General features: G+C 38.4%; 1 long non-coding RNA gene across 1 annotated transcript; it reads left to right on the top strand.

Moving 5' to 3' along the window:
- The first annotated feature begins 1945 nt into the window (after positions 1-1945).
- Positions 1946-2305, top strand: LOC122650003. The gene is made up of 2 exons (XR_006331356.1): positions 1946-1997; positions 2241-2305. It is a non-coding gene; the product is annotated as an uncharacterized LOC122650003 (long non-coding RNA).
- The last annotated feature ends 10000 nt before the right edge of the window (positions 2306-12305 follow it).

Here is a 12305-nt window from a genome sequence, read left to right as displayed (position 1 = left end):
TGAGCAGCAACTAAGACCCATTCCTCAAGTATCTTCCTCTATTTCTTATATAATAATCTGAAATCTAATCGTCCTCTTTGATGCCCTATCGTCTACTATGCTAGTGCGAATTTGAGTATGAATTGGTTTTATTCCTACAGAACCTAGCTTGTTACTGTTTTGGATGAAGGGCATGCCTCCATTAAGGTATATCATTGGGCTTGTACTTACAGTTTTCTCCATATATTAGACTTTTGTATTTTTTATATGCTCTTTCTTGGTTGAATTTGAAGTTTTGAGGAATTTTATAGTTCAAATTAGCATGTTTGATGCACAATAATGTACCTAGATAAGCTTTCAGGGGAGCTGTAATGGAAGAATTCTCAGCAAAGAGACAATTGTAGCAACTATAACACTCCATTGGGGAGAAAAAAAAATGCTTGTGGGTGTTGAGTATTTACAGAGAGTTATATGCTCAAAACAAAGTTCTTATCAATTTATGAAGGCATTGGTTTTCTTTCTTTATCATCTTTTCTTGGTTGTATTGTATTTCCTAAAAAAAAATAAAAAAATGGACTCAATAGTCTAGTGTTACCTGTTAATTAAATTAACTAAAGCAAAAAGTCTCCATACTAGTAATAAACCTCAATATCGAATTGCCTGCCATCAAATGATTCAAACTTACTACGAGTGCTGAAGATTTGGAACCCTTCCTCCTGATTGGACCAAATATTATACGACCATCTTTTATGGACCCACTTATGAACTTACTTTTTGAGGGGTTTGTGTGACCCCTAGTCAAGTCATAAACTATTACAATGTGTGTATCAATGGAAGTGGAGAAATTGAGGCTGAGCTTAGAACATTGTACAGAAATTTGTTGGTACATACTCATCTCAAATCAATACTTATGTTGAAATTTGATAGTTTCTATCAACTTCAGATTTGATTTGGTGACGTTTTGAACTTGCCTAGCCTAAATCCATGTTCTATGCAATTAAAAGCAGCATAATCTGTATGCCTGACTTGGTGTAGTCCAGTTTGATAGAATATTCTTTGAGGTTCCTTATCCATTTCATTGTCTTCTATTAATGATGTTCAAGTTTAAATCATTGTCCTCTATAACACTATGTGAACTGGAATACTTATGCTTTTCTAATTTGGTTTAATATGAAATTCCCTGAACTGGGGCTTATTCTAGGCCTGGCAAATCAGCAAGGAACACTGAAGCTGTGCCTAATGGAATGTGGCTGTTATGTGAAAGATATTGATATAAAGAGTGCTCTTTTGTGATTTGATTTTATCAGCAAGATGGTGTCTTCTCTTGTTTAATTTCATTCCAAGTCTTGTGCTAACAGAAATTGATGAGATCGCAGACTCGATCTCCGAAGTTCAGGTGTTCCAAACCAGTCCCTTGTTTCTTCAATCCCTCTGCAAAACTGCAACTTACTTTCTGTTCCAAACGTTGAAATCTTTCTTTGTGCACACTGCACTCTCTCAAATCTCAAGTTGAGACTCTCAACTGAAACAGAAACAGGGCGTTTTAGAACACCTGAACTTTGGAGATCAAGGATGCGATCTCATCCATTTCAGTCTAACCTTCACCTCTGTTCTTCATCCATTTCAGTGTCACCTTCACCAGTGCCCACCTTTGGAGGTGTTAGTGAAGCTTGCTGGTTTCACACGCAGGGGGTGAGACCAGTCTCCGTAGAAAATAGAGAGCTGCACTTGTGTGTTCCCTTCCTTATTTTTGGAATGAGCAAGAATCATTTTGCATCTCTCTCTCTCTCTCTCTGGCTATATTTGGAAATGAAGATCTAATAGGCTAACTGTGGATTGGATTTGTTGATGTGGAACTGAAGCATTGTTAAGTCTTTGTTAAATAGTAATGGTAAGTAGATGCTAAAATATGCCATCTTTGAATTTTAATGATAATTCCCATATTTTTTATGACTGCTCTTATTCAATCAAAAATGTTCTCATTTGCTTTCTTGTATGTTAGTCTTTAGCTCAAATAGGTAGAGAACTTTGGGATTCTCAAAAATGTTCTCATTTTTCTGTTGTTTCCAGATTGGTTCTTTAATAACTTTTACTAGTCATGCTAATGGATCCTTGCAATTGTTTGGCTTAAAGGGACAAGGTCTTACATTTTTCCCCTTGTTTTGAGAACTTGATCTTAGTAAGGATTCATATTGGAACATATTTTATTCAATTAAAATTGCTCTCATTTGCTTTCTTGTGTAAGTCTTTAGCTCAAATAGGTAGAGCACTTGGGGATTCCCTAAGAGATGGTGGTTCGAATCCATCAAGATCCGTTGATTTTTTTTTTTTTTATTTTTTTTTTGTGAATTATTGTGACATGAGTGCAAATGACAATTGTAGACATTATATAACTCAAAAGAATAGTCAAATATGTTGAAACGACCTTCCAGTGCACCTTGTGGAAAAGAAAGATAAAAATCCCCTACTACCTTTATGGCTTTTCAACTTGTCTAGCAAAAAAAAAAAAATCAATGAATAAGTTGCAAGGAGGAGCTACAAAGAGGATCCTGAAGCTGAAATCTAGAATTTTTTTTGGGGTGCATTAAATATTTGAAGATGTAGATCTTGAGTTCATATTGGCTTCATGTGTCTCTCTGCACAAGCATGCCTATGGATATGTGTGTAATTGTTTCCTTCTACGAGCAAAGTGAAGTTGCATAAAGAAAATGTATGACATTTTTTTATGTAGAATTAAAGCTTTGTGAAGGCATGTCCCCTTCAACATTAAGTTGCAAGGAGGAGTTACAAAGAGGATCCTGAAGCACTATAACTAAGGAAAGATTCGATTGAAAATAAAAGTACTAATAGATCAACTTTTGCTGGTAGGAGATTCCCACTCTTGCTAAAATATAATTTTTGATGAGTTTGGAAGCAGATTAAGTAGCATTTCAAATTTCAACTTGCAGTGGGTCTTGGTGGCTCTCAAGAAGTTAATTTTCTTCAAACTATAGGAAACAAAATCCATTGCCCAACCATTTCACTCATAAAGAGAGGTGGTGAGTGAATGAAGATGCCATGATCAATGCAATGTGACCCCTATAGAAACAGGGGTTGCGAAATGATCGCCCCACCCCTCATGAAGGGCGAAAATCCTACCTTTGTTGATGCTTCCGTGCACACTACCATTGGCCCTACGTGGCAGAGTTTCTTAGTATCATTGACAATTCCACTGTAATGCCTTAAATGTGTTACCATACATCAATTTCTGGTTAGTGAAGTCAGTTTGTGTCCATTGTGATAGTCTTACTACTTCCAACCCCCCCCCCCTTTTTTCAACCCACCGAAAGTGTTGCCCTTAACCTCAGTAGCATGTTTCAATTGGCAACCTACATGGAAAGTCCAACTTTAGGTTGAAGTGTATAACTGATCTGGTAAAGTTTAGCTTAGCAAGTTTAATTGTCAAAGGTTTTCTTGTAGTGGTTAGAAGCAGTAAGGAGTCATCAGTTGTTTAGATTCACAAGCTATGCCAGCCCTTCAAATATTTCACTGATAGGAGTAGCTCTAGAGTCCAACACCAAGGCTTATTCAGTTTAACCATAACGAGTAGGATTTGTAGATTTGGAATTGCATTTTTATACAATAGTAGTAAGCACAAAGTTGGATACTGCCTTTTGAATTCTGAATCATCTCATGAATCTTTTCGTTTAACATAAATTCAAGGGCATAATAAATGCAACCAAGGCACTACAAAGGTGAAATTTCTTCTGGATGGTGGCTGGGGATATATTTTTCTTAGAAGCTCATCTCCATCACAAAACACAGCATTTCAGTAGGTCAATGTATATACTTTGCAACACTATTGTTGTGATCGGCATTCAGCAAGCATACTTTCAGCTTTTGGGGAGACCTTTCCATTTCCATTTCCATTCTCAATAAATCAATGGTAGAAACTCAAGAACACTATCCTTCAGGTTTTTTTCTCAACATTTTGTTCACAAGTTCTATATTTCAGGTTTTATTTTTCTGGTCCGGTACAGTTTAAACCATTTAATAAAACGGTCTCAATTTTGAAATCATGATCGAACAATTTACTAAACGCTTTCACGGTTTCGATTTAAATGGTTTGGTTTCAGTAAACGGTTTCTGTTTGATTTTGGCACATTTATGTACATCTAAGAGTGTTAAATGGTCCAGTTCGGTTTAAACCATTTAATTAAATGATCTCAATTTTGAAACCATAATCGAACCGTTTATTAAACGTTTTCACGGTTTCGATTTTAATGGTTCGGTTTGGTTTTGGTAAACGGTTTTTGTTTGATTTCGGCACATTTATGTACATCTAAGAGTGTTAAACGGTCCGGTTTGTTTTAAAACGTTTAATTAAATGGTCTCAATGTTGAAACAATAATCGAACCGTTTATTAAATGTTTTCACGGTTTCGATTTTAATGGTTCGGTTTGGTTTCGGTAAACGGTTTTTGTTGGATTTTGACACATTTATGTACATCTAAGAGTGTTAAACGGTCCGGTTCTATTTAAATCGTTTAATTAAACGGTCTCAATGTTGAAACAATAATCGAACCATTTATTAAACGGTTTTGTGGTCACGGTTTAAACGGTTTGGTTTCAGTAAACGGTTTTTGTTTGATTTTGGCATATTTATGTACATCTAAGAGTGTTAAGTGGTCCGGTTCTGTTTAAACCATTTAATTAAACGGTCTCAATTTTGAAACCGTAATCAAACTGTTTATTAAACGTTTTCACGGTTCCGATTTTAATGATTCAGTTTGGTTTCTGTAAACGGTTTTTGTTTGATTTCAACACATTTATGTACATCTAAGAGTGTTAAACAATCCAGTTCGATTTAAATCATTTAATTAAACGGTCTCAATGTTGAAACAACAATTGAACCATTTATTAAACAGTTTCGTGGTGCTGAGATATCAATATTGTCTCAGAAATGGAAACTATTGACTAGATGGCTTGGATGTTCGGTAACCAAACTATAGATAGGTTTCTATAAGCATGGACCCACACCCTTTTGGGACAAGGCACCCCTAAGGTCTGTTTTAAGCATTAGGAATCATAGCTATAGATACCTCATACCTGAGGAACCTTAATTTTACCCTTTTAAGTTCAGTTACTCATGTTTCAACGATTTTCACTCTTGAAGTATCATTATTCTTCTCTCTAGCATTTCTTTCCTACTATTTAGTGGTTCCAATGCATACAGTTGGCTTCATCAGACCATGATTCTACCTATTAAATATAACATCAGACTATGGTGAATGTTCAATCCAAATTGCAGACGCACATGAGGGGAACCTCTAAAAATATAGAGGAATAGGTCTCCAAGATCATAAAATAGAGAGGAAAATCCCCTTGATAAGCTTATTGTGCCTTCAAAAGTTAGGGGCACTTCAAGATCTCATTACTAATAAGGAGGAATCATACTCCGTACTTAAAATTTTCCGGAAGCGAGTTGTTATACATAATTTGTTTATTCTTTTCTTTCCTACAGATTTAAAGAAACTTCAAAATCTCTATACTCATTGATGGCCGTGAGGGTATTTCAAAATGTGATCACTGTTGTTACTCCATAAGACAAAGCAAATGATATTGCAGGAAATCAAAATTTGACTCTTATGCAGTGCCAATGAGATGTTCAAAGTGGTATTACATATTCTGCTTTTTTCTCAGATTCTCAAGTTGCAATCTATTATAGTGCAATGACAGATTAATTATTGACCTTATTGGTCCGTCCTTACAGGTACATGTGGAGACTCGATCCATTAAAATGGATAATATTGGTAGAGGAATTTTACAGCTCATTGTTCAATATGAGATCATAGATCTTGTCATGGGAGCAGCAATAGACAATAATTTTTTTAAAGTTGAGAGATGAATTTTTATTTTTTTTAGGAAACCTTGTACAAGAATGTTCTAGCTACATTTACAAGGATAATCATTTTTTTGTAAACATTTGGTTGTATTGTTTAATTTGGATTGAAATGAAAAAACTCTTGGTATATGTTTAAAGTTTTGTAAGTATATGAAGCTGATCATACTGAGCTGGCTGGTAGTCTATCCCTTTCCAACTTTCCTGTTATTTTCCACCTTGTAAGAACGGGCATAAAAAGAAACAATCAATAAATTGACCAGATTACAACTGGTAGAGATTTCTTTGTCAAAGTCAAACAAGTTGTTGAGAGTTGAGACCACTCTGAGAATACAACAGAAACAAAACCTCTTCTGGCTTGCACCTATACGGACAGATCATCCCCAATCAAAAATTCGAACAGAAAAAAAGGGGGGAGGGACCGAATACAACCTCTTTACAAAATACATCCATCGAAGAACAGAAAACTAAAAAAGAAATGTGCTTTTATTCTCAAATTATTCCACGAAACCCAATTAATATTCTCAACAACTGCCTCACTCGTCGAATCTCCTCACAAAACCCCGGCAGAGACGAGAGACAAGAGCCGAGCTAGGCGAATCCTATGGAAACAATGACATATTCGGAGGCTGAGCTCCCGAATTCCACTGGCAGGCCTTGTAGACCCCATTGGTTCATTCCCGAACCCATTAATCTTCATAATATCCAGAGTACATCGACCAGCCTCATGTTCTTCATCTCCAACGTGAACCCTAAAGGTAGTAAGAATGCAAAACATGAAACTTCAAGAACATTTCTTTCAGGCAAGGATCCACACTTAGATGGCCTAAGGGTTCAAAAGAAACTCAGTCCTTGTCTGGCCATCTGAGTTGCCCGGGGGAATTGAGAAGTTGCTTCCCCTGAGAAGATGTTAACATAGATCAAAAGAGAACTCCTGGTCAATAGCTTACTTGATCAATACCAGCTTATACTAACTTCACAAAAGACATGTCTATAGACTGCAAAGTAAAGACTTGTTCTGTTCTTTGTGTAATTGCTGCCCCCTCGACATCTAAATCCTTCTCCAATACTGACATCCAGTAGAGAACTTGTTTCTGGTATGGCTTTAAATCCCAATTGAGTGTGGCCAAGGACTCCATCTCCTGTACAATTTTGGAAAAGAGAGGTTCATCGCTAGAAGAAATAGAATCTGAACAACAGAGGTTTATAACTAAAATAAACAGAATCTAAAATTAAAAATCATTATGTTGTGGTACCTCCAAGTTGTATACATCTGCTGCATGAACAAACTTGTTCAGTGCTGACTCTGAGATAGCTTGTTCATCATTGTTTGGTTCACAAACCTGTTGGCTTCACACCTTCATTTTGTACTTGAACCACCCTTTTTTTTTTTACTAGAAGACATTATTAGGATTTCGGACTAAAAAATAGTTGGTCAATGCCAGCTTTTCAAAGATTGATCTAATGCAAGTGAGTTCACATGTAAAAGTACAGTGTGTCCTTTTACAATGTGGATTTTGAAGTTATCATGCAAGTACTAAGTAGAGGTTTAGTGTGTATATCCTCAAATTCATCGTTTTGACACTGATATGGCATAACAGGGTTCATGAGGCTGGCCCCAAGTCAGCAATGGCATGTATTGAAACATAAGGTTAAGGTCACTCTCAGTTAAGCCTAAAGATGACTATATTTGCAAGAGGTTAAAAATTAAAACATACAAATCCATGGAACCTAGGGATCTCCTCTATCTTATAAATTGGAACTGCAAAATCTATGACTGTTATTACACCTTGCATGGCTTCTAATTTATCTGAAGTCCAAAATCATATAATCATGCGAATAAGCATTTCTCATTCTTTGGCAGTACAAATGAACTATACATTTTATCACATGGCACATAACAAGCTGTCCCAAATCTAGCAATCTAAAACTGACTATCTATTTATCCATGAAATAAAGAGAGATATGTACATTTGATGTGGACGCCCCTCACCTTGCACCTCTGCATAAATTTCAACTAAAGCACTCAAGTTATTGCTTGTTGGTGCACTTCCACTAAACTAATGGTTCATCTAAGCGGTAAATCACCATTTGAATGGCCTAATATAAGGCCCACTCACATGGCATCTGCCTTGCACACTAAAAACCTTATTGTTGGTGAAAAATTATCATACCCCAAAACACCCACTAGGAGGATTGGGTAGGTGACCCGAATTGCGTAATGGCAATCCGCCAAATCCCACGGATCTAGAAGCAGTGCTTACATTCATGAAACCACATTCATTTACTTTACCAAAGGCAAGATCAGAGTGCTACAGATAAACTACAATTATAATAAAAGAGAAAGCATAGCAATACGGGAAATGATGATAATATGTACATAAGATTATCCTGATAATTTCCCAACTACCCACAAACTAAGAAACAAAGCTGGCAAGAACAGAACTAAAGTTACTACATACATTTATATACCGGGTGAGATAACTTAACCCCCAAAAAAAAAGAAAGTAAGAAGACTACAACAGAACCACAATTAGAATGGGGATAAACTCCTAACATAAACAAAAAGGAGTCCCCAAGACAAAAAGCATCAAATGCGCTCTTCAACAGTCTTCATCAATGACCACCGAGAATGCATGCATCATCGGCATGACCTCCATCGGGGTTCATACCAAGATCATCATAATAACCAGGGCTCTCCTCCTCGTAATGAGCCTCCATGCCACAGCGGCATCGTTCTGCAAAATCATCTAAGAAAAATAATGCATAACAGAGTGTGAGCCCTACTGAGCCCGTGAGCAAAATATATCATCATGTATGCACGTGCAACCACAATTCACATGATCCTACATGATATGCAGGTCCAGATTATTCATTAGCCACCTAACATCACAACTAAGTCAGGTTTGTGCTACTACAATCCCCAATACATGTATCCCTGGTGCGGGCTTCTAACCCCTTCCCGCGATACACCCATTGAGTCGTCGGAGAGGACCAGTCAGCTCCCGCATTCGTTCACCAAGGTTAGCCTGACCAGCCCTCTGTGATTAACCCGTGGGACAATCCATTTCTATTCTCTTTTCTTTTCTTTTCTGGCTTACAGCCCATATTCACCATTCCGGTGTTCTTTTCATTTCTTTTTCTCTTTTCACATACACATATGGTCGCCCCCACAAGCATCCAACACCTTACCCCCTGTTGGCAAGGGTGCATAGCATGGGTGATGAAACTCTAACCCCATGTCTATATGGCATCGTATGAGTCAAGTGGTGTCAACCGCTACCACAGGCCTCATCTCCAAGCCGACTACGGCATCTAATCTAACAATCACAATCATCATATAAAATTCACAGTGTTAATCAATAGACAATCAATGTGTAACAGTTTGAATAATTGAATTGAATTTAATAAACACAGCATTAATATTTGAATTTAATTGTCGGCATAGCATCACAGATTACATGTACATATATGATAATATTTCACTCACCTGAGTTTGGTTCTAAGACCTCGGTCACAAACTCAGTTCCAATAGCAGTTTGGTTGTTGTCCTCGAGCGTGGGATCAAATCCTAAATATAAATCAGAAAGTATCATATTAAGTTTTCAATCTATCTCTGGTAGTCCTATGGTTAACCTAAGCTTACTGGGTTGACCCGGTTGTTCAGTTGGTTCTCACCTGGAATCTTCTGGGTCTTGCACAGGGCCTTAGGTCTATGTCCCGGTGCATCATCCAGAATCAGTGGCATAAGGGTAAAATGGTCATTCTCTATGATTGTACCTAACCCTAGGTCAGATTAGGTTCATAGTGCTGTTCACAGCCTGTCTGTGCTGTAGGACCAAGTATAGCAGGGTTTCCTTCACCTGCGGGGCCCACTTGGGTTCCAAAGCCAACCCTTCTCAAGGACAGATGTGAAAAGGACATTTAGGTCATTTCCCATCTTCCCACATCGCCACATGGTCAATGGGTGAGGTTTCCAAAGCCAGATCAGCATTTTTGCAGTAAAACCTTCACTGGGCGATGCCTCTGCACGTTGGGTGCACCGCCCAGTGCATCGCCCAGAGTTTGCAAATCGACAAAGGGCTGAGATTCCAAGGTTGGGCTTCATAGGCAGTGCTCAAATCTGATCCCCATGCATGGTAGGGGGTCTGGTAGCCCTAGGAATGATCTCCATTTTGGTCCAAGTGGATCCTCCATCGGGCCCACCATTTGGCTGCCAGAGGCTGCCCAGACAACCCAGTGAATAGTATCACAGGGTTTTCTCCAAGCATGAATCTCAGTTTCAGCCACATGCAAGGCTGGAAATAAGTGTAAGATAGTGATTCATGGCTGAAATTTCCCAGGGCTAGGTCTGTGTAGCCAGGGTTTACATCCAGGGTTCCAATTAGTCAGCCAGTAGTGAATCTGGGCAGTGCAGCTATGCACAGCTAGATTCGGCTCCCATAAACAGCAAACCAGACTTATATTTTTGTTCAAAAATCACAGATCTTCTATGCTCTATGCTTGCATGGCAGATCTAGAGCTATTCAGGGCAAGCCCTAGCTATTTTAGGCTGCCCAGGGAGTAGAAAATCTACAACTATAAGCACAAATGAGATGCAATAGATTTGAGCAGAGTTTCTATACTTGCACAGGGCTGAGGAAACTCGGTTCCAGGCCTTGGTTGAGAGGCTGCACTTCCCCCCCCTTCCTTCTTCCTTTCTTCCTCTTCCTCTCTTCTTTCTCTCTTCTTTCTCTGCTTTCTCTCCTCATGGTTCCAACAGTGCTAAGGGCTCTAAATGAGTCCAAGGCATTCCTATTTATAGGCCCAGCCCATACTGAGGCCTGTTTGGCTATTAAGGCCTATTTTGAAAATGAGTTTTTAAATTGATTCTGAGTGATTCTGGCACACTGGTGGGATCCACAGTGAACCAAGGGTATGAGGTGGTCCCTTAGACTCCCCTATATCTATGAAGGGTGCCCATGCTCATGTTGGGTGGTCCCCATAATTAAAATCCATTAAAATATGTTGTTTCACTCACTGGGCGATGTCTCTGGGCCTTGTCTGCCTCGCCCAGTGCCATCGCCCGGAGATTGCAACAAAGCTAAATCTCAGTGGGGCTTACACAGGGGTTTAACCCTTGGTCAGGGCATTGTCCCCACATGCCATTTGGAGGTTTTTACACACTTTTCCAGAGGTGGGTCCCACATTTATTGAGAGGAGAGAGATTACCTGGAGTCCAGACCATACATCATGCTATGAGCTGTGCATTTGCAGGGGTCTGCTATCCACCTACTAACAGGCATATAGGATGATCCACTTCTTCATCAATCCAAATCACTGGAGTGATGCTCCACAGTGTTCTTGGTTGCCTGATCAAGGGTTTCTGTCCTTCAACCAAAATTCCAGCCAGTCAGGAGCAGGGTTTGACAGAAATACTAAATCACTACCCAATTAAGTGAGATGTACTGGTCATGTCATATGAGATTATAAAGTGAGAAGTCTTGGATGAGTCCCTTACTTAAGTAGGGGCATACTTGTCGTCTTAAGAGTTTTATAATTGAACAAATACCAAGTGACGAGATCGGTAGTGAAAATTTTTCCCCACTAATGAATCACTTCTCTTCTCTTTTCTTTCTTTCTTTTCATTTTATTCCCTATTTTCTATTTTTCTAAGTTTGCTTGTAGTTTATGTTTCTAAATTTATAACGTTATTGGCTGTAACTCAAGTAGTGGGTTGAAACCACATTCTATGAATAGGGGATGCTTGAAGCTGTTGAGGCATATGATTCCTGGTGAATAAGAATTGTTGTTCTATTTCTTCTACCTTTAGCAGTGGATCTCTCAAAGGAATTGGGTGGATACCTGCAAGTTTCTCCTTCTATTTCTTCTTCCTTTCTGTTCTTAATAATCCATATAAATGAGCTACAACACAGGTCAGAATTTATGGTCCTAAGCTCCATATCCAATGCTTTCCTTTTGTTTCAAAATCTGCTCTCTTTTTGTTAGGAACATCTGATTCTGAGTTTTGTTTCTCATCTCTTTCTATCATTAAGTCTAATATGGTCTATTCTGATACATACATGAGACTCTAATTCCAGTTTGAGGCTCCTAGTATATCACTGTTATTCACATGCTGCTGTTTTCTGAAATCTGAGAAGACCAACAATCACACCCCTTATAACAAGAAATCTATCTTTGCTGGTTTACTTGCTAGTACTAAACACTACACTTGGAGTATGGGAATTGAATTTCAGGTTATTTGACCCAAGGGATTCCAAGTTACATATCAGTTAGTCCAAGTTTTCCTTATCTGACCTGTTCTGTATCGGTTGCAGTTCCAAATAGGGGGATTATAGGGCCAAAAATAACCCAAACTAGAATTAGAAACTAGAGGGCTCGAATGGGTTTGTATCCCTATGGAGCTAGGGTCCAAAACAGATGAAGGGATGCTGAAGTTCCCTTAC

Source organism: Telopea speciosissima, chromosome 2 (genome assembly GCF_018873765.1).
Source record: "Telopea speciosissima isolate NSW1024214 ecotype Mountain lineage chromosome 2, Tspe_v1, whole genome shotgun sequence".
Classification (NCBI taxonomy): Eukaryota; Viridiplantae; Streptophyta; class Magnoliopsida; order Proteales; family Proteaceae; genus Telopea; species Telopea speciosissima.
Note: the sequence above shows the minus strand (reverse complement) of the source record. Positions and strands in the feature narration are given on the sequence as shown.